This window comes from Heterodontus francisci, chromosome 4, assembly GCF_036365525.1.
Source record: "Heterodontus francisci isolate sHetFra1 chromosome 4, sHetFra1.hap1, whole genome shotgun sequence".
Classification (NCBI taxonomy): Eukaryota; Metazoa; Chordata; class Chondrichthyes; order Heterodontiformes; family Heterodontidae; genus Heterodontus; species Heterodontus francisci.
In genome coordinates this window covers 109,466,299-109,489,234 of record NC_090374.1, presented here as the reverse complement: position 1 = coordinate 109,489,234, position 22,936 = coordinate 109,466,299, and the positions used below count along the sequence as shown (strand labels likewise).

The 22,936-nt window shown below is 45.7% G+C and overlaps 1 protein-coding gene across 5 annotated transcripts in view; it reads right to left on the bottom strand.

The window, feature by feature from the left end:
- Window positions 1-22,936, bottom strand: part of LOC137369189 (beta-1,3-galactosyl-O-glycosyl-glycoprotein beta-1,6-N-acetylglucosaminyltransferase-like) — a 95,452-nt gene that overhangs the window by 5,339 nt on the left and 67,177 nt on the right. For 2 of the 5 annotated variants that reach the window (XM_068029985.1, XM_068029984.1), the window contains 2 exons: window positions 19,763-19,840; window positions 19,261-19,408 (listed from right to left, as the gene is read on the bottom strand). The exons of 1 other annotated variant lie outside the window; for it this stretch is intronic. The gene's annotated coding sequence lies outside the window, so the exon portion shown is untranslated. The remainder of the gene's footprint in view (window positions 1-19,260; window positions 19,409-19,762; window positions 19,841-22,936) is intronic. 2 more of the 5 variants (XM_068029986.1, XM_068029988.1) reach the window with 2 other exon arrangements.

Sequence of the window (22,936 nt, the reverse complement as noted above, 5' to 3'; positions counted from 1 at the left end):
AAATATGTGTAGGCAACACAGTGAGCTGGGATCGGCGGCTCAAAAAATGCTGACCCACATATGCGAGCCGCACGCCAAAGATCTCAATCTCAAGCACGGCAGTTCATTCAACTAGCTGTGGCGGCGCCCCCCCCACTCCACCCCACCCCCCGCAATCTTGTGGAGGGGTTGGGCTGTCCATCCATAGCAATGGTGTCAGCAGCCTGTGCGCAGGCTCTGGAGCCATTTTTAAAGGGCACTCAGCCCTGCCGGCATATTTAAATTTTTAAAGTCCTAACCTAGTAAGTAAGTTTCTAACACCCCTTTCCCACACCCCCCCCCCCCAAAAACAATTACAATAACTATTTGCCCTTCCCCCCCAAAACACTTACCTTTAACACCTGACCTCCATTCCCCCCCAAAATTCACAAAGTTTAAGGTTCAACCCTTCCCACCATCCCCTACACCCATTACGTTCATTTGACCCCGTCCCCCCCCGTTGCACTGACAAATTTACCTTCTCCCCCCCCCCCCCTCCCCACCAGTGTGGTGCCTCGTTTTCCCGGATGGGGATCTGAAGGCATGGGAGTGCCAGCCGTCATGCTGAAGATCGTGGTGAGCCCTCAAGAATGGAGGCAAGTGTATGTAAATTCATTAATCATTCATTTGCATATTTAAATTGTGGTCCCACCCCCAGCAGCAGGGGTGCCACCACAGAGCCTTGCCAGCGCTGGGAAAATCAGGCCGGGCCCTCCTGGTGTCGAGGTCCGTGACAGGCCTCTTCTGGAGCCATCTTCAGGCCCCTCCCCATGCCACGGATCACAAGGTCAAGGGCTTGGTAAAATCCAGCCCAGTGATTCTGATCTCAAGTCAGTAAGACTGTTGTGGGATAGCAGTGAGCAGAGGAAAAACTGGCGTAAAATTCGAGATGAATTGTGCTGCTGTGTCTATGCTTTAAAAGCAACATTGATCTCGGGTGGAAGCACTTCAGAGTGGCTGAAATATTAGAAGCTGATTAATCCCCTGATGCTATAGGCTAGTAAAGCAATGGTTAGGCCATTGTTGGACCACCGCTTCTTTAGTTAAATAGGTGAATGTGTAGCCCTTGATTTCTTTTTTATTTGTTCAACATTCAGAGACACAGGGCAGAATTTTATCAGCCTTGTAGCTGCAGGAACGGAGGCGGGGGTTGGTGGTGGGGGGAGCTGTCAAAATAGTGGAGAGCTGGGTCAGACCAGCTCCCTGACTCATTCCCGCCACTGGGAAAGTTTCCCAGCAGCAGGCTGGGACCTGGAGCTGCTGCCTACACAGCAGAGGCAGGCAGCTAATTTAAATATTGATGGACCTGATTAGGATTGATTCTTCGGGTCAGATGGCATTTTTCTAGTGGCAGAGTAGCCTCCCCACTGCTTGGTGAGGTTGCCAGCTTAATGGAGGCAGCCTCCCTGCGGCAATGCAGGGTCCATCAGAGCCGGAGGCTCCATGGCCCAGTGAAGGGGCCACATGAAGGAAAGTTCATCCCCACCCCCCCCCCCCTCCCCCAATGGCCTAAACACTCTCCCCGAGGGATTTCCCCTCCATTACAAGGGGCCTTGTGCCCTCGGCCTCTCAGAATATGTTTTTTTACTCACCCCTCCGAGGGCACCTCCATTTTGATTAATTGGGCCGGCAGGATCAAGAGCCCAGCCACCAATTTTAGTTGGTTTATGAGGCTGGAAGCAGCCAATTAGGAGGCGGCCTCCAGTAAAATTGCTGAGCCAGGCCCACTGCCGGCAAGTGCAAGCTCAGGATCCTCATTTAGTCCACACTAGGGGGTCCCAAAGCCCCAGTAAAATCCTGCCAAATACAACTAATGTTGATAGCAGAGTAAGAGACCATTTGGGACGCTTTTCCTGAAGTACTTTGGTGCAATCCAGGAGACACATTGGTTGGGTAGTGTCATGCAGGCCCTCACTTGCCAAGAATGAGGCACACATTATTTTGCCACATGAACATTAAAACTAAAAATTGCTGCTGGGACAAAAAAGGCCTTTCACAAGGAATTGCCAGGCCCCTCGCCAGAAAGACCTTTTTTTGCATACTAGCAGACAGTATTGGAACAAAGGACCCAGTCCCTGCTTCCCCAATACACGGAAGACCTGGTCAACCAGTTTAATCACATGACACTAGGAGTTTTTTGAATTTGAACTTGCCACAGTGTTTTAAAACTTAGAAAGCTAGTTGCTCCTGGACTGAGAACATCTTTCTCCTCTCTGCTCCCATCTCTTTCTCACAGAACTGAAGACCCATTAAAGACACATGAACCCCAAGAGAAAAAAGTCTCCTACAGTGTACAAGGTTTAAGAAGAATACTGGGCCCAAACAAAAAGCAAGAATTAGCTACAAAAGGACTGTAGTGAGCTCGAAACACAGCAACAAGAAACTCTTCTGATATTGCCTCAAACCTCTCTATTTTTGTCTTCTGCTCTTCTCTGTCTCTATTTACATGTGCATATCATGTATGCATGCTAGCATGGGCGTGGCATGTATCCGTAGGCATTAACCGAAGTAGTGTTTAAGTTTAAAGTTTAATAAATTTCACTTTTCTTCTTTAAACCTAAGAAAGCCGGTTTCTCCTCATTTCTTTGCCTTATAATTGGAAAGTGGTGAACAAGGATTCACCAAAAGGAGAGCTCAAACCACAGTGTGTTTAAAATTAAACCCTATTACAATAAGACCAGGTGAAGACAGTAAAAGACCCCTAGACACCTTTCACACCTGGTCGTAACAGTAGTTTTTCCCTTATATAAAAAATATTTGTCCTTTTGCAGCAGTTTCTATTGTTGCTTTTGAGTTTTTTTTTGGTCCCAAATTGCATTTCCTATCAGAGTAAGCCATTTCTTTTGTTTCCCCAATCAGAAAATTGGTCCAGGCGGAGTAGGCATGCTTTCCCTTCCACCAACTCGACAACCCTGACTCCAGCAGGCAATCCCTCCCCTTACTTGTTGTCAGTGGGTAGCTTTCGTGCCACGCAATGGTAAGAATTTAGCCTACTAGATTTAAAGGAGGCTGGGAGTTAAAGTACCCCTGGCCTCATTTCTGGAGAGTGGGCGAGTTCCTAACTGAATCTGCTGCTCACCTGCTGAAAACTGGTCTGGAGTTAAAACTGGCCTGCCTGTTTCAATCAGGTTTCTGCCTCACCCCCAGCAGAGAAATGATTAACAAAAGTATTGAATGATACTCTCTATAACTGTGACCATGATGTATTATCCCTCCTCATCCTCTCTGCAGACTTCGACATGGTCGATCCCATTTCCTTCTCTCCTCCATTATTAATTTCAGTGGGACATGCTTCATTTGACTCTTCATCGATCAAACATTGCCAGAGCATCTCTAGTAATGGTCTTTGTTCGTAACCCATGCTTGGGATTCCATCAAGAATCAATTGTTGACCCATCTGCCTTCCTGATCTGCATGTTGTCCTTGCTGATATTATCCATAGATATCTGGGTCATTTCCACATGTACACTAATAACACTCAGCAATTCCTTTCTTAACCCTCTACTTCCTTCACATTTTCAGACTGTTTGTTCATAGTTCAGTCTACGATAAGTCATAATTTGCTCCAATTAAATATTGGGAAGACCGAAACCATCTTCTTTGGCCCCAGCACCGAGTCAATATCCTCCTGACCAACTCCATGCTCCTCTTGGCTACAGTGTCAGGCTGAATCAAACTCTTTTTAACCTTACATCCTGTTTGACGCAGAGCTGAGATTCCAGACCCATAACTACTCAATCAAGACACCTACATTCACCTCCATAAAACTACCTGCCTCCACTTCTACCTCTACCTTAGTCAGTTTGCTGCTGAAATACACATTCATGTCCTGGTCACCTGCAGACTCAATTACTCCAATGGTCTCCTGACTAGACTCCCCTCCTTAATCCACCATAAACCTTAGCTCATCCAACTCTCTGCTCTGCATATCCTGTCCCACATTAAGTTCAGCTTGCCCATAACCCATTCTGCCTGACCTACATTGGCTCTTGCTCTTCAAGGACTCAAATTTAAAATTATCATCCTTGAATTTAAATCAAAGCACTGCCTTGCCCGCCCTATCTTTGTGACCTCCTCGAGCCCCACAACCACACCGCCAACCCCCACCTCAAACTTTCCATTCCCCAGAGTCTGGCCTCCGGTGCCTCCTCTCTTCTCCCACCATAGGCAGCTATGCTTTAGAGTAATTTACTTCAGAGAAGGAGGACATTAGACCCATTGAGTCCATACCAGCTCTCCACAGAGCTATCCAATCAGTTCCACTCCTCCGCTCGATGCCCGCAGCCCTGCAAGTCTATTTCCTTCAAGTGGCCATCTGATTTCCTTTTGAAGTCATAGATTGTCTCTGCTTCCACAACCCTGGTAGGCAGCGAGTTCCTGGTCATTACTTCCGACTGCATAAAAAAGTTCTTCATCATATTCCCCTGCATTCTTGCCCAAAACATTCAATCTGTGTCCCCTAGTCCTTGTACCATTAGGTAACAGCTTTTCCTTGTCTAACTTATCTAAGCCTAACATAATCTTGTACATTTCTATTAAATCTCCCTTCAATCTCGTTTGTTCTAAGGAAAACAACCCCAGCTTTTCCAACCTAACCTTGTAACTAAAATCCACCAACCTTGGAATCATTCTGGCAAATCTCCTCTGCACCCTCTTAAGGACCCTCAATCCATGACAGCCTTTAGCTGTCTAGGCTCCAAACTCTGGAATTCCCAACCCTAAACTCCTCTCTTTGCCTGTTCACTTCCCTCTTAGAACTGTAGAACCAGAGAAAAGTTATGGCATTGAAAGAGGCCATTCAGATAATCGTGTCTGCGCCAGCTGAGAAAACTAGCCGCCCATTCCAATCCTATCTTCCAGCACCTGGTCCATAGCCTTACAGGTTATAGCACTTCAGGTGCAGATCCAGGTACCTTTTAAAAAAGTTGAGGGTTTCTGCCTCCACCACTGATCCGTGCAGTGAATTCCAGACACACCCATGACCCTCTAGGTGAAAAGGTTTTTCCTCATGTCCCCTCTAATCCTTCTACCAATCACGTTAAATCTGTGCACCCTGCTAATTGATCTCTCCACTCGGGGGAACAGGTCCTTCCTGTCTACTCCATCTAGGCCCCTCATAATTTTGTACACCTCAATTCAGTCACCCCTCAGCCTCCTCTGTTCTAAGGAAAACAATCCTAGCTGATCTAATCTTTTCTCGTAGCTGCCCCAGCCCTGGAAACATTCTTGTAAATCTCCTTCATACTCTCTTGAGAACAATTACGTCCTTCCTGTAATGTGGTGACCAGAACTGTACGCAATACTCCAGCTGTGGCCTAACCAGCATTTTATGCAGTTCCAGGATTACATGAATGCTTTTGTATTCTATACCTCAGCCAATAAAGGAAAGCATTCCATATAACTTCTTCACCACTTTATCTATCTGTCCTGCCACCTTCAGGGACCTGTGGACATGCACTCCAAGGTCTCTCACTTCTTCTGCCCCACTCAATATCCTCCCATTTATTTTGTATTCCCTTGCTTTGTTTGCCCTCCCCAAATGCATTACCTCACACTTCTCCGGATTGAATTCCATTTGCCACTTTTCCACTCACTCAACCAAACCATTGATATCATTCTGGAGTCTACAGCTATCCTCTTCACTATCATCTTCACGGCCAATTTTTGCATCAGCTGCAAATTTCCCAATCATGCCTCCCACATTTAAGTCCAAATCATTAAGATATACCACAAGCAGCAAGAGACCCAACACTGAGCCCAGTGAACCACCACTGGAAACTGCTTTCTATTCGTCAACCATTACCCTTTGTTTCCTGCCACTGAGCCAATTTTGGATCTAACTTGCCACATTTCCATGTATCCCATGGACTTTTACTTTTCTGACCAGTCTGTCATGTGGGACTTTGTCAAATATATTACTAAAATCCATGTAAACAACATCCACTGCATTACCCTCATCAATCCTCCTCGTTACTTCCTCAAAAAATTCAATTTGGTAAGACATGACCTTCCCTCAACAAATTCATGCTATCCCTGATTAATCTGTGCCATTCTAAGTGACAGTTTATCCTATCTCCCAGAATTGATACTAATAATTTGTCCACCACTGAGTTCAGACTGACCGGCCTATAATTATTTGGTCTATCCCTCGGACCCTTTTTAAACAATGGTACAATGGTCACAGAACTCCAATCCATGGGTACCTCTACTGTATCTAGTAAGGATTTGAAAATGATCCTCAAAGCATCCGCTATTTCCTCCCTGGCTTCCTTTAACAACCTGGGGTACAATCCATCCGGCCCTGGTATTTATCCACTTACAAGGATGTCAGACCCTCTAGTACCTCCTCTCTCATTATGCTTATCGTATCTAATATTTCACACTCCTCCTCTTTAACTAGAAAGTCTGCATCATCCCTCTCCTTAATGAAGAGACAAAAAAAATCACTAAGAACCCTGCCCACATCTTCTACATCCATGCATAAGTTACCTTGCACATTTCTGTTAGGCCCTACCCTTTCCTTAGTTATCCTCTTGCTCTAAACGTACTGATAAACATCTTTTGGTTTTCCTTGATTGTACCTGTCAATATTTTTTATGTCTTCTCTTTGCTTTCTTAATTTCTTCTCAGCTCTACTGGAAAGAAGAAGGACATATAGGATTGCTGTAAACCAAAGGCATTATGTGAATTGCCAGGGAATTAAGCACTGATGTGCATAATTCATTGCAGGTGTTCGTAACACATGCATACATGTGGGAATAGAACACTTTGCAGTTGCAACTTAAATGGCTGTTCAGCTCAGTAATTTCCTTCAAAGTGGAAAATCAGAACTAGCAGCCTAAAATGAAGGGGCTGGCTTAAACCTTGGACATTAAGAAATCTGAAGGGACATCCATTTTATTCAATAAATTTGGTAATTGGTTAGGTGACATTTGGAAAAGAAATGACCATGAACGCTGCTGGATTATCAGAAAATCCCAATTGGTTCAACGTCAGGAAGGCGGCCTGACACCAGTAAATGGTTTGACCTACATGGGACTTCAGGCCCACACCATTTTTCCTGAATCGGATTTTTAGCATTCTCAAGTGACCTAGTAAGCCATGCAGTTCTGAAAACGATTCCTCAGGGCAATCATAAAGGTGACCTTGCCATTGATCATCAATCACTTGCTGAGAACAAAAAAAATCTTGATTTAAGCATCTGTGGGCATGTAACCTCACCATTGTGGGAAGATAAAAAGGAAGATGAAGCATGACATTTTTATTTATTTTATGTTTAGAGATACAGCACCGAAACAGGCCCTTCGGCCCACCGAGTCTGTGCTGACCAACAACCACCCATTTATACTAATCCTACATTAACCCCATATTCTTTACCACATCCCCACCATTCTCCTACCTACATTAGGGGAAATTTACAATGGTCAATTTACCTATCAACCTGCAAGTCTTTGGCTGTGGGAGGAAACCAGAGCACCCGGCGGAAACCCACGCAGACACAGGGAGAACTTGCAAACTCCGCACAGGCAGTACCCAGAACTGAACCTGGGTCGCTGGAGCTGTGAGGCTACGGTGCTAACCACTGCACCACCCCAACATATTTAAAGTTTAAAAAGAATAAAAGTTCAGAGGCAAGAAAGGCTATAATGGAAAGAAATTGGAGGCTGGAGGTGAGAGAGGGGTCATTTATCAAGCTACTTCCTGTATCTTATTCTGACCCTGGAACAGTATTCAAGTCTGAATGGACCTGTTAAATGTTATTTGGGTGTCAAAGATGTGTTTCGGACAAAAGAGGAAATTGAGCTTCTTGGAGATGGCTTTAACAAAGAAAGAGATGTGGGAGTTCCATTTGAGATCAATGGAGATTAAGGTAATGAATACAACTATTTTATTTGTAGAAGTTATACAATCAAAAAAATGTGGCTGAAGTCTTGCCCAACATAGATAAATGGCAAAATACTGTGAATGCTGAAAATCCACTGCAGCTCTGGCACAGTGGTTAGCACCGCAGCCTCACAGCTCCAGCGACCCGGGTTCAATTCTGGGTACTGCCTGTGTGGAGTTTGCAAGTTCTCCCTGTGTCTGCGTGGGTTTCCTCCGGGTGCTCCGGTTTCCTACCACAGCCAAAAGACTTGCAGGTTGATAGGTAAATTGGCCATTATAAATTGCCCCTTGTATAGGTAGGTGGTAGGGGAATATAGGGACAGGTGAGGATGTGGTAGGAATAGGTGATTAGTGTAGGATTAGTATAAATGGGTGGTTAATGGTCGGCACAGACTCGGTGGGCCGAAGGGCCTGTTTCAGTGCTGTATCTCTAAAATCTAAATCTAAAATCTAATCCGTGCAGAGAGAAAGAGTTAACATTTCAGGTCTGTGCCCTTTCATCAGAACTGTCAAAGGTTTGAAATGTAATAGGCTTTCAGCAAGTGAAAAGGGGAAGGGGGAAGAACAACAAAATGGAAGGGGTGTGATAGGGCAGAGGGCAGGAGAGATTCAATGACAAAGATGTCACGGAGCAAAGACAAAGGGAGTACTAGTAGCTCTGTTCAAAAGCAAAAGCCTGAAAAACAAGTTTGAGACCGGTCCATGGCCAGAAAAAAAATTGAAAAAAATAAATTAAAACAAAATCAAATTAAAAAGGCAGTCATGCTCTGAAATTGTTGAACTCAGTTGAGTCCAGAAGGCTGTTGAGTGCCTTTTTGCGATATGCTGTTCTTCGAGCTTGCATTGAGGTTCACTGGAACATTGCAGCAGGCCAAAGAGAGAAATGTGGGCATGGCAGCAGAGTGCTGAATAATAATGACAAGCAACCGGAAGCTCAGGGGCATGCTTGCAGACTGAGTGGAGGTGTTCCGCAAAGCACTCACCCAATCTACGTTTGGTCTCCCCAACGCAGGGGCGACCGCATTGTGAGCAATGAATACAGTATACTAAATTGAAAGAAGCACCTGGAAGGAATGTTTGGGGCCTTGGATGACGAGGAGAGAGGAGGTAAAGGGGCAGGTATTACACCTCCTGCGATTGCATGGGAAGATGCCGTGGGAAGGGGATGAGGTGTTGGGGATGATGGAGGAAAGGACCAGGGTGTCGTACAGGAAACAATCCCTTCGGAATGCTGACAGGGGAGGGGAGGGGGAGATGTGTTTGGTAGTGGCATCACGCTGGAGGTGGTGGAAATTAAAGGCCTGCTACTCGACTTGAACCTGATGGGACCAGACGACATGTGTTGGGTTCGCATTGGGCCGGGCCGGGCATACACGGTTAAGTGCTCTGCTGGTAAGTATTGAAATTTACAAAAAAAGGTTAGCTGAGCTGGGAGTCCGGGACGGAGCTGAGTCTGCGTAGTGAGCAAGCAACGTCACTATGACATCATCACACATGCACTGGAGCTTCCTGCAGGTTTGGTGTCAGGAAGATAAGCAAAGGGATAATTGGGTTATTGGGTTGGGCTCGGGTCGGGTCGAGTCAAGTCGAGTCGAGTCGGGGGTCGGGCTCAGATCGGGCTCGGGTCAGGTTCTTTTTCTCCCGACCTGAGCAGGCCTTTAGTGGAAATGGTGGAGAATGATCCTTTGGATGTGGAGGCTGGTGGGGTGGTAAGTGAGGACAAGGGGAACCCTGTCGCGGTTCTTGGAGGGAGGGGAAGTGGTGAGGACAGAAATGCGGGAAATGGGCTGGACACGATTGAAAAACCTGTCGACCATAGTGGGAGGGAATCCTTGGTTGAGGAAAAAGAAAGACATGTTGGAAGCGCTGTTGAAGGTAGCAACATCAGAATAGATGCGTCGGAGACGGAGAAACTGGGAGAATGGAATGGAGTCCTTAGAGGAGGCAGCATGTGAGGAAGTGTGGCCGAGGTAGCTGTGGCTTATAATGAATATTAATAGACAGCCTATACCCTGAGATGGAGACAGAGAAGTCAAGGCAGGGAAGGGAAGTGTCGGAGATGGACCATGTAAAGGTGAGAGTAAAGGATGAAAATTGGAAGCAAAGCTGATAAAGTTTTTCAGTTTGGGGCAGGAGCAGGAAGCAGCATTGATACAGTCATCAATGTACCGGAAAAAGAGTTGGGGGAGGGGGCCCCCAATTAGGACTAGAACAAGGAATGTTTGACATATCCCACAAAAAGACAAGCATAACTCAGACCCATGCGGGTACCCATAGCAACACCTTTATTCGAAGGAAGTGAGTGGAGTTGAAGGAGAAGTTGTTCAATGTGAAAACAAGTTCAGCCAGGCGGAGGAGGGTGGTGGTGGATGGGGACTTTTTGGGCCTCTGTTCAAGGACAAAGCGGAGAGCCCTCAAACCGTCCTGGTGGTGGATGGAGGTGTAGAGAGATTGAACGCCCATGGTGAAAAGGAGACGGTTGGGGCCAGGAAACTGGAAATTGTCCAAATGACGGAGGGCATCAGAAGAGTCGCAAATGTAGTTGGGAAGAGACTGGACCAGGGGAGAAACGATAGAGTCAAGGTTGGAAGAAATAAGTTCAGTGGGGCAGGAGCAGGCTGAAAGGATGCTTCTGCCAGGATAATCTTGTTTGTGGATTTTGGGAAGGAGGTAGAAGCGGGCTGTCTGGGGTTGCGGGAATATGAGGTTGGAAGCTGTAGAGGGAAGATCTCTAGAGGAGATGAGGTCAGTGACAGTAGCTTGATGTTCCGTGGTGGGGACATGGTCCCGGGGGAGGTAGGAAGAAGTGTCTGAGAGTTGGCGCTCAGCCTCTGCAAGGTAGAGGTCAGCACACCAGACAACAATAGCACCACCCTTGTCAGCAGGTTTGATCACAATGTCGGAGTTAGACCTGAGAGAACAGAGTGCAGCAAGTTTGGAGGGAGACAGGTTAAAGTGAGTGAGGGGAACAGAAAAATTGAGACGCCGATGTCTCACCGACAGTTCTCAATGAAAAGATCAAGATCGGGTAAGCGGCCTAGGGAGGGGTCCAGATCAAGGCAGAATGCTGGAGGCGGGTGAGTGGGTCTGATGCCACCACGGCAGCTGGTGGAATTTAAATGCAATCTGTTAATTAAAAATCTGGAAATGAAATCTAGTCTCAGTAATGGTGCCATGAAACAATCATTGATTGTTGTAAAACCCATCTGGTTCACTAATGCCCTTTAAGCAAGGAAATCTGCTATCCATACCTGGTCTGGCCTACATGTGACTCCAAATCCACAGCAATGTGGTTTACTCTTAACTGCCCTTTGAAAGGACTTAACAAGCAACTTAGTTCAAGGGGACAAATGCTGGCCTTGCCAGCAGTGTGCCCACGTCCATGAAAGAATTAAGAAAAACCTACCTCTCCTTGCAGGCAATCAGGACTCAAGTCTTTGGGCAGATCTTGACTTTGGAATGATGTAAAATGTTTGACATCTCTCCCAATTTTTATTGACTTTAATGAATCTACCTCTCTATTTCACTGAAATCCTTATTTCCATATAGTATATCTGGGTATGTACAAACACCAAGACATTTACCTCTTTCAAAAAAAAAATGGGTCACATTCAACAGAATAACAAATAGGAGCTTGCTTTGTTTATGTGGAAAAGTAATCCATTATTCATAACAAATGGCTCCCTTGGGACTTGGGTTTTAAATGTCACTCCTTTTTTTGCAGTAAAGCTGCACCTTTCAAACTTTATTCTCTTTGAAACTGGAATGTTTTATGAATTTGAGACAATTACAATGCTACTGGCCAAAGAAATAGTGGCATTACTGTGTGAATTTCATGTATGTTGTACAGCTTGGTGCAATAGTTATAGATTTGATTTGTCCTCCATACCCATCTCCAAACCTGGAAATTAGTTTGTTGATCCTGCATGCAGACTCCATCCTACCTTTGTCAACTTTATCTCACCACGCGACCTCTGACTTTAACTTTGGACGCCCTCCTATTGTCTCCTCTCTATTCCCCATTTACTATCAGGTGATATGTAATTTAATCCTGCTATGCAAACAGACCTATGTAGTTTTGAATTTTCCGTGTTCATACATGTTATGACTGATGCTCCAGACCTGACCTCATACTTCCATTTCTAATACCTTCCCCACCGTTTTCTTCTTTTCTCTTTACCCCTCCTAGACCCCCTCGCTCCTTTCATCATACATCCTTTCATTTCTCCCTTCATGGCTACTCTTCCCTCCCAAATCCCCAACCACCTTTTCAGTGCTTCTGATGTGCCGGCTCTCTTGCTGCTGTCCCAGGTTGGACTCCTTCTTTGATAAGCCAATAGCTTCCTTCTGTGCCTCATTTGACATCCTCCAAAAGGCCCACCAAGGCACTTGTTGATGCCTCCTTACAAGCAGCAATCCCAACTTTCCCATGCTACTCGCTCGCTGAACTTGCCACCCGTGCACCTTCTGGGGGCTAATCTTTCCAACCTCCTTCCTGTCTCACTCACCCCTCCCAATGCAGACCCTGTGGACTCTGCCAGTGGATCTGTGTTAACTGTACTTCTATGCATCTTCCTCCAGAATGCCTGTTCACTTGTGAACCAAGAAACCATTGTCGATTGTTGTAAAAACCCATCTGGTTCACTAATGTCCTTACCTGGTCTGGCCTACATGTGACTCCAGACCCACAGCAATGTGGTTAATTCTTACATGCCCTCTGAAATGGCCTAGCAAGCAACTCAGTTGTACCTAACCGCTACGAAGTCAATAAAAAGGAATGAAACCGGAAACGACAACGGCAAACCCAGCCCTGTCGACCCTGCAAAGTCCTCCTTACTAACATCTGGGGGCTTGTGCCAAAGTTGGGAGAGCTGTCCCACAGACTAGTCAAGCAACAGCCTGACATAGTCATACTCACAGAATCATACCTTACAGACAATGTCCCAGACACTGCCATCACCATCCCCGCGTATGTCCTGTCCACCGGCAGGACAGACCCACCAGAGGTGGTGGAACAGTGGTATACAGTAGGGAGGGAGTTGCCCTGGGAGTCCTCAATATCAACTCCGGACCCCATTAAGTCTCATGGCATCAGATCAAACATGGGCAAGGTAACCTCCTACTGATTACCACCTACCGCCCTCCCTCAGCTGATGACTCAGTACCCCTCCATGTTGAACACCACTTGGAGGAAGCACTGAGGGTGGCAAAGGCACAAAATGTACTCTGGGTGGGGGACTTCAATGTCCATCACCAAGAGTGGCTCAGTAGCACCGCTACTGACCGAGCTGGCCAAGTCCATAAGGACATAGCTGCTAGACTGGGTCTGCGGCAGGTGGTGGGGGAACCAACACGAGGGAAAAACATACTTGACCTCATCCTCACCAATCTCCCTGCCGCAGATGCTTCTGTCCATGACAGTATTGGTAGGAGTGACCACCGCACAGTCCTTGTGGAGACGAAGTCCCGCCTTCACATTGAGGATACCGTCCATCGTGTTGTGTGGCACTATCACCGTGCTAAATGGGATAGATTTCGAACAGATCTAGCAATGCAAAACTGGGCATCCATGAGGCACTGTGGGCCATCAGCAGCCAGCCAATTACCAACCCATCAGCCTACTCTCAATCATCAGTAAAGTGATAGAAGGTGTCATCAACAGTGCCATCAAGCGGCACTTGCTTAGTAATAACCTGCTCAGTGACACTCAGTTTGGGTTCTGCCAGGGCCACTCAGCTCCTGACCTCATTACAGCCTTGGTTCAAACATGGACAAAAGAGCTGAACTCCAGAGGTGAGGTGAGAGTGACTGCCCTGGACATCAAGGCAGCATTTGACCGAGTATGGCATCAAAGAGCCCTAGCAAAACAGAGGTCAATGAGAATCAGGGGGAAAACCCTCCGCTGGTTGGAGTCATACCTAGTGCAAAGGAAGATGGTTGTGGTTGTTGGAGATCAATCATCTGAGCTCCAGAACATCACGACAGGAGTTCCTCAGGGTACTGTCCTAGGCCCAACCATCTTCAGCTGCTTCATCAATCACCTTCCTTCAATCATAAGGTCAGAAGTGGGGATGTTCGCTGATGATTGCACAACGTTCAGCACCATTCGTGACTCCTCAGATACTGAAGCAGTCCGTGTAGAAATGCAGCAAGACCTGGACAATATCCAGGCTTGGACTGATAAGTGGCAAGTAACATTCGCACCACACAAGTACCAAGCAATGACCATCTCCAACAAGAGAGAATCTAACCATCTCCCCTTGACATTCAACGGCATTACCATCACTGAATCCCCCACTAACAACATCCTAGGGGCTACCATTGACCAGAAACTGAACTGGAGTAGCCATATAAATACCATGGCTACAACAGCAGGTCAGAGGCTAGGAATCCTGAGGCGAGTAACTCACCCCCTAACTCCCCAAAGCCTGTCCACCAACTACAAGGCACAAGTCAGGAGTGTGATGGAATACTCTCCACTTGCCTGAATGGTTGCAGCTCCAACAACACTCAAGAAGCTGGACACCATCCAGGACAAAGCAGCCCGCCTGATTGGCACCCCATCTACAAACATTCACTCCCTCCACCACCGACGTACAGTGGCAGCAGTGTGTACCATCTACAAGATGCACTGCAGCAATGCACAAAGGCTCCTTAGACAGCACCTTCCAAACCCGCAGCCTCTACCAACTAGAAGGACAAGGGAAGCAAATACATGGGAACACCACCACCTGCAAGTTCCCCTCCAAGTCACACACCATCCTGACTTTGAACTATATCGCCGTTCCTTCACTGTCACTGGGTCAAAATCCTGGAACTCCCTTCCTAACAGCACTGTGGGTATACCTACCCCAAATGGACTGCAATGGTTCAAGAAGGCAGCTCACCACCACCTTCTCAAGGGCAATTAGGGATAGGCAATAATTGCTGGCCTGGCCAGTGACGCCTACATCTCATGAATGAATTTTTGAAAAACCAGGCCATTACCATCCATGAGCTTATTATGGATCATTGCAACAAAATTATGGTCTTAATGTAAACTTTTCCCCCCCCCCCACCAAATAAAGCATCTCTGCCTGGTGATACCTTCCACCAATTGCCCTGTCAAGTTCGTCACAGTGGCTATGTGGTGCTCATCATCAAATTACGCCTTGGCCTGAACCTCTACTCCTCTGGCCCTTTCTCCTCCTTTGATCATCTCCTCTTGTTCCACCCCTCTCATCTCATTTAAAATCCTCATTCTTTACCATCCATTGAAGTAGCAGGCCAAAGGTTTCAGTGGGATATCTTTACTGGTTTTCTCCCTCAGCCTCTGCACCAAGCAACTTCTCAGCCTCAGTGATTTTCAACCTCCATCATAACTGATCATGTTCTCTCGCCGGGTTCACTGACTTCCTATCCTTCCTTAATCTCTCCTACTGTATAAAACGCCTCACCCATATTCATGGCCAACCCCTTGACAGTGTCATCTCACGTGTCCACGCACTCCCATCAGGTCAATCACAGGCAAAGCCATCTCTGCTGACTTCCTTGTATCTGTGACCACCGACACCCCCTACCTCCTCCTCATCTCTGCTTCCTTAAGTTCAATGTAGGCAGACTTAAATAGACATGGTTTAGCCATTCACTGCCTGATCTGGCTGGACCACATAAAGCACCATCGATCTGGTCCTGCTCTATTCTCGGATCATCTTGAAATGCAAAGATAATGCCCAGTTTCTTTAGTCTGCTGCAGACTTCTTGCATGCTTAGCTCCAACAAGTGCAAGGAACTCATGGACATCTTTGTAACCAAGATTGAAACCAGCCAATCAGCTGTCTCCATCGCTTCCTCCCTTCCCCAGCCAACACTGGTTCCCCCACGCTAGTCCTGAACTTGCATCTTTGTCCAATTTCTCTCCCATCTCCCCCATACCCTCTCCGAGCTCATCTTGTCTTTGAGACCTACCTCCTGCTCCCTTGACTCTATTCCCACTAAATGCTGCCCACTTAAATTTCCTTCCTGGCTCTCACGTTAGCTGACATTATTAACAATTCCCTCTCTTCAGGTACTGTCCCCTTCTCCCTCAAATCTGTCATCATCAACCCCTCCTCAAAAAGCCAACCTTTTGACCCCTTCTTTCTTGCAAACTACTCCCTATTTCCAATCTCCCTTTCCTCTCCAAAGTCCTTGAACATGTTGTCGCCTCCCAACTCCGTGCCCATCTTTCCCAGAACTCCATTTTTGAATCCCTCCAATCGGGTCTCCATTCCTGTCACAGCACCAAAGTCACAAATGACATTCTATGTGACTGTGACAAAGGAAAATTATTCCTCCTCATCCTTCTTGACCTGTCTGCAGCCTTTGACATGGTTGATCACTCCATCCTCCTCTAACACCTCTTCACTGTCGTCCTGCTGGGTGGGACTGCTTTCACCTGGTTCTATTCTTATCTACTTAATCGTAGTCAGGGAATCACCTGTAAAGGTTTCTCTTCACACTACCACATCAATACCTCTGGTATCAGCAAGGGACTAGCTTTGGCCCCTCTTATTTCTCATCTACATTCTTCCGCTTGGCGACAAGGAATAAGCAGTGAGGAGAGGAGGTAAAAGGGCAGGTATTACACCTTCTGTGATTGCATGGGAAGGTGCCGATTTGTTGGGTGTGATCAAGGAATGGACAAGGGTGTCTCGGAGCAAACGGTGCCTTCGGAATCCTGACAGGGGAGGGGAAGGGAAGATGTGTTTGGTGGCATCACGCTCCATCACACCAACACCACATCCCCTTCCCATGGCAATCAAAGGAGGTGTAACACCTGCCCTTTCCCTATGTTCTTTGATATTTCTGTCATTAATCTCTCCTACCCTATCATACATCTTCCCTTTTGTTCTTTCCCCAACCCCCCCGCCCCTTCACTTGCTCAAAGTCCGTTACATTTCTAACTTTCGCCAGTCCTGAAAGTTCACAGACCTGAAATGCTAACTCTGCTTCTCTCCCCAGATGCTGCCAGACCTGCTGAGTATTTCCAGCACTTTGTTTTTATTTCAGATTTCCAGCATCCGCAGTATTTTGCTTTTATTATCCAGCAGTTTCTAGTTGGACTATACTGCAGAACACTCCTGATTGATCCTGGCACTTTCAACATCCCAATGGTGTGCTCAATTATAATATTGGTACATGAATGGAATTATTTATACTAGTGCTCATCTCACAATCTGGGAACCCACATTTGTCCTGAGCCATGCCACTGAAACATAGCTTTTTATCTCGCAGATGCTACTTGGAGAGCTAACTTCCAGGATCAAAGTGTGCTGGAATGATGGACTATCTTACAATAAAGGAATAACTGAAACTTCCAGGAAGGCTAGCACTTGTATTATGTTGTGCTGCAGGTGGCAAATGACCCCTTACGTCTTGGGAATCCTGGCACTCTGCAAAAAGGTAGCACCCTGCCATGCTACTGCCGATTGACCACAAAGGAAGAAATGAGATTCTTTGCTCTTACAAACAAGGCAGAAGTAACTTGCTTTCTTGCAACTGGGCATTGCTGACTGATTCGCGACCACAATTTTCCGGCCATTCAGCAGTGCACATCTGAAACTCAGTCACATGCTGACCACACTTTTCCAGTCATTAATGATCAAAAAAATCTGAGTAGTGCATCTCTGAATCTTTTAAGTGCACAAGCTGGAAAAGCTTCCTACCAATAATGTGAAATAGTAAAATGACTCCTTATAAGTCAAGAGGAAACAGCTTTACCATGAGTCAATGACTTCAGCAGTAAGTCTATCATCCGATATTACAAATCTCTGACTGCTCACATGATTGCTGCAAATTAACTCTCATGCACTTAGATCAACTTTAGCTCGCATGAGAGCCACGCATCAATTTTCACACACCTAGCTAAACTTTAGCTGTATAACCCCTTCTTGACCTCTCTGTACCTACTCTGCATCTCAGCTCCGGACCGCCCAGCTACCCTGCTATCTTTGTTGCCTGTTGGGTTTCTTACTGAATTTTATTTTCTGGAATTACTTGAAATTAGTTTAAACTAATTTGGTAGGGAGATTGTGTACGAGCATGAAACATGAGAGAGATTAGCAAAGTGTACAGATGACTGGTATCAATAAATAAACAAGAACACAAGAAATAGTAGGAGTAGACCACATGGTCCATCGATCCTGCTCCGCTATTCAATACGATCATGGCTGATCTTAAGCGTTAACTTCACTTTCCTGCCTGCTTGCCATATCCCTTGATTCCCTGACAGAGCAAAAATCGATCTACTCCAGCCTTAAATATATTCAACGAAGGTGCATTCACAATCGTCTGAGGTAGAGAATTCCAAAGATTCACAACCCTTTGAGTGAAGTAATTTTTGATCTCAGCCCTAAGTGATCGACCCCTTATCCTGAGACTGTGCCCCCGTGCTTTGGATTCCCCGACCAGCAGAAACAATCTCTCAGTGTCTACCGTATCCAGCCCTTTCAGAATCTTGTATGTTTCACTGAGATTGCCTATCATTCTTCTAAATTCCAGAGAATATAGTCTCAATTTGCTCAGCCTCTCATCATAGGACAACTCCCTCATCCCAAGGACCAAACTAGTGAAACTTTGTTGTTCCGTCTCCAATACAAATATATCCTTTCTTAAATGCAGAGACCAAAACTGCACATAGTACTCCTGATGTGGTCTCACCAAAACCCTATACAATTGTAGCAAATAGAGCTAGAGTAATAAATAGTTCAGAAATAGGAGAGATCATAGAGGGGGAATGTGAAGCAGTCTTGAAGGGCATGTGCATAAATGCACGTAGTGTGATCAGGAAGGTTGATAAGCTACCGGCACAAGTCACCACATGGGATTATATAAAGTGGCAATAACAGAATCCTAGCTCAAAGAAGGGGAGGATTGGGCATTTAATGGGTGCTAATTTGGATAGCCTCCTAAAATCAGGTATGAGGATCATGATGTGCAACTATCCTGCACTCGTTCAAAGTGATGCACACAGCTTGCAAACTTTGTGCTGCCTGCTCATTTCCATGATTGTGATGTGCAGCGACTGAACACGCTGCCAACTGGTTGCGCAGCTCAGCAAGGGGCCTAGGTTCGTGTGAGGCCAGCATCACTTAAAGATAGCCTGCATTACTTAAGGCCAGAGTGCACCTCCTAAAGGCGAGGTGCATATTGGATGCTGCAGGGGCAGAACTGCTTGGACAAAATTTCAAGACCTTCAAGAAGGAACATAAGTGTTGCACAAACACTTTTCACCTAAATTGGCACCTGTAGTGTTAAAACTAATTTTTAAACATTGTAACAGCCATTTTATGGGCTTCCATTTACTATGGCCACAAGGGAAGAAGATTAATGGTTCACCTTATTTCTCATCAATGGAGATTTCCTGAATGTATGCATGCACATTTACAGATGCTGTTCTTGAGGTGCTCATGCATGAAGTAAAGCAAAGAAGGGTTTCCCTGGTTGGCATTTAGCAGTGTCCCCACAGAAGAGTTGCCTGAAATGCCTGTTGGGAAATAGATGACAGAATAATTTGCTCACTGCGTCACCTGGAACATCTGGCTTCCAATATGAAAGAAAATATGTCACATTAATGCTACCCAACAATGTTACAGCAAGTATCTGTTACAAGTATGCATGCTACAATGTGTGTCCTGAGAATGTTACTATCCTTCATCACTGCTGGGTCAAATTTCTGGAACACTCTACGTAACAGCATTGTGGGAGTACCTTCAACACAGTCTAGAGCAGTTCAAGGCAGCGGCTCACCACCACCTAGTCAGGGTATCTGGGATTGGCAATAAATGCCAGCAACACCACCCACATCTTATGAATAATTTTATTTTAATCTGTTGCTCACCTCTCCAAAGCCTTCATGCAACCTTGCAGCCCTTTGAATTGTTAAGGATTGGCAGTCTGTCACACATACTGGCTTCACCTTTGTGAGAATAAAAAATACTGAAATGTTGTTTCTACAGCTTGTGGAAAATTACCAAGAAGTCATTTCTACACAACATAATGAAATCACTGAAAAAGAGAACTGATAAGGGGATGTTAGTAAAGACCTTGAGACAGTACAGCAGTTAAAAATTGTGCTTAGGCAGAGAAAAGAGAAACAGCAAGAGTTAGAACAAAGGATGTCGTGAATAAGAAACTGCCCCACTAAGATAAAGGCTGACAGCTGCAAGTTAACACACACAATGGAGAGCCAAATAAGGTAAAACAAAAACAAGAGTTAGGGGCTAGAAAGTTAGAGTAGGGGGAGAAGTAAACAGAGGAGGAGACTGTAGCAACCATAGTTAGTGTCATAATACGTTTTTTTTTAGATTAGAGATACAGCACTGAAACAGGCCCTTCGGCCCACCGAGTCTGTGCCGAACATCAACCACCCATTTATACTAATCCTACACTAATCCCATATTCCTACCAAACATCCCCACCTGTCCCTATATTTCCCTACCACCTACCTACACTAGTGACAATTTATAATGGCCAATTTACCTATCAACCTGCAAGTCTTTTGGCTTGTGGGAGGAAACCGGAGGACCCGGAGAAAACCCACGCAGGCACAGGGAGAACTTGCAAACTCCACACAGGCAGTACCTGGAATCGAACCCGGGTCCCTGGAGCTGTGAGGCTGCGGTGCTAACCACTGCGCCACTGTGCCGCCAAGCTCCATTATTTTCACACATTTGTCATTATAGGAGTTCCTTAAATGGACAACATCTCAATCCTACATTTCTGTTTGTAGGCCAAGGTGACATATAATAAAAGGGAACAAAGCCCAAATGGATGACTGCCCACAAATTTAAATCTCTTAACTCCCTTGGAAATCACCAGATTATAACGTTATAACCAATAATGTAAAATAAAGGCGTGGACAAATGGATTTGTATTGTATAAACATGAACTGAATATGTTGATCGGTGTGCCTGCTTGTAGGACACCCGATCTTGCAAGAACGTTAAATAAACTTACTTCTTCAGAGTTTGACTTGGTGTAAATTATTATTAAGTGGGCTACGTTTCTCACACCTTCCAGTTGAAACCCCACCCATTAATTTCTTAATAGGATATCACATAGCAAAGACATTGATTAGGGTGCTGCAAATTCTCTGAATTTTCAACACTACTTAGTTGCTTAATGAAAGCTCCATTATTTTCACACATTTGTCATTATAGGAGTTCCTTAAATGGACAACATCTCAATCCTACATTTCTGTTTGTAGGCCAAGGTGACATATAATAAAAGGGAACAAAGCCCAAATGGATGACTGCCCACAAATTTAAATCTCTTAACTCCCTTGGAAATCACCAGATATCCTTCCCAGCAAGGGCATTGAAAGGTAAACCAAGGACTCCCTCAGGCTCACAGCCAATACCGCCAGCATCATAATGAAAGCAAAATACTGGATGCTGGAAATCTAAAATAAAAACAAGAAATGCCGGAAATACTCAGCAGGTCTGGCAGCATCTGTGGAGAGAGAAGCAGAGTTAATATTTCAGGTCAGTGGCCCTGACATTTCCCTTCCCTTCCTCGGCTTCTCTGTCTCCATCTCCGGGGATAGGCTGTTTCCTAATATCCATTATAAGACCACCGACTCCCACAGCTACCTCGACTATACTTCTTTACACCCTGCCTCCTGTAAGGACTCCATTCCATTCTCCCATTTCTCCGTCTCCGATACATCTGCTCTGATGATGCTACCTTCCATGACAGTGCTTCTGATATGTCTTCCTTTTTCCTCAGTCGAGGATTCCCCCCCCACTGTGGTTGACAGGGCCCTCAACCGTGACCGTCCCATTTCCCGCACCTCTACCTTCACCCCTTCCCTTCCCCTCTCTCCCAGAACTGCGACAGGGTTCCCCTTGTCCTCACTTTCCACCCTACCAGCCTCCAGATCCAAAGGATCATCCTCCGCCACCTCCAACGTGATGCCACTACCAAACGCATCTTCCCCTCCCTTGTCAGCATTCCGAACGCATTGTTCCCTCCGTGACACCCTTGTCCACTCCTCTATTACCCTCACCACCTCATCCCCTTCCCACGGCACCTTCCCCTGCAATCGCAGGAGGTGTAATACCTGCCCATTTACCTCTTCTCTCCTCACTATCCAAGGCCCCAAATATTCCTTGCAGGTGAAGCAGCGATTTACTTGTACTTCTTTCAGTTTAGTATACTGTATTCGCTGCTCACAATGTCGTCTCCTCTACATTGGGGTGACCAAACGCAGATTGGGTGATCACTTTGCGGAACACCTCCGCTCAGTCCAAAAGCATGACCCTGAGCTTCCAGTTGCTCGCCATTTCAACACACCGCGCCCCCCCCCCCCCCCCCACCTCACATCTCTGTCCTGAGATTGCTGCAGTGTTCCAGCGAACATCAACGCAAGCTCGAGGAACAGCATCTCATTTACCAATTAGGCACGCTACAGCCTGCTGGACTGAACATTGAATTCGATAATTTCAGAGCATAATGGGCCCCCCCCCCCCTTTTTATGTTCAGTTATTTTTTCTTTTTTTTTTTAATTTTATTTTATTTTTTTCGTTTGGTTAGTTTGTTTCTATTTTTTGATTTTTTTTAATGTTTGTGCTTGGAGTGCTTTGTGCTTTACAGTCAATTCACTTGGTCTTTTAGCACACCATTAACATACCGTTTGCCTTTGTTCCATGACCTTCTGGTCAGTTATTCTCTGTGACCTTGTCCTATCAACGCCTTCTCTTTTGTCATCTCTTGCCGCCCCACCCCGCCCCACTTTACTTGCTTAAAACCTTTTATATTTCCAATATTTGTCAGTTCTGACGAAAGGTCACTGACTTGAAATGTTAACTCTGCTTCTCTCTCCACAGGTGCTGCCAGACCTGCTGAGTATTTCCAGCATTTCTTGTTTTTACTGCCAGCATTATACTTTGTTTACCTTCTCTTCTCAGTCGTCAGTTAATGAGATTAAGCTACAATTCAAGACTTGTGTATTTAATTTAGGCTGATACTTCTGTGCAGTACTTAATGCATGGTTATTGTAGGTTTAGCAGAG